Genomic DNA, 205 nt, shown 5'->3' with positions numbered 1-205 from the left:
TGGAAAAAAAGCGAGCTAAGTGCTAATAATATTTTTTCATAAAAAATAATATAATTTATTTTCCTGATCCTAGTCCGAAAGTGAAAATGACAGTTATGTCCGCTACTCGAATCTGTTTTGTCTAGGTTTGTAACAGACATTTCTTTAATATGATTTTGTCGATATTTTTAGTGTCCTTTTTCTCGATGCTCTGCTCTGAACACTC

This window comes from Gossypium hirsutum, chromosome A05 (genome assembly GCF_007990345.1).
Source record: "Gossypium hirsutum isolate 1008001.06 chromosome A05, Gossypium_hirsutum_v2.1, whole genome shotgun sequence".
Taxonomy (NCBI): domain Eukaryota; kingdom Viridiplantae; phylum Streptophyta; class Magnoliopsida; order Malvales; family Malvaceae; genus Gossypium; species Gossypium hirsutum.
Note: the sequence above shows the minus strand (reverse complement) of the source record.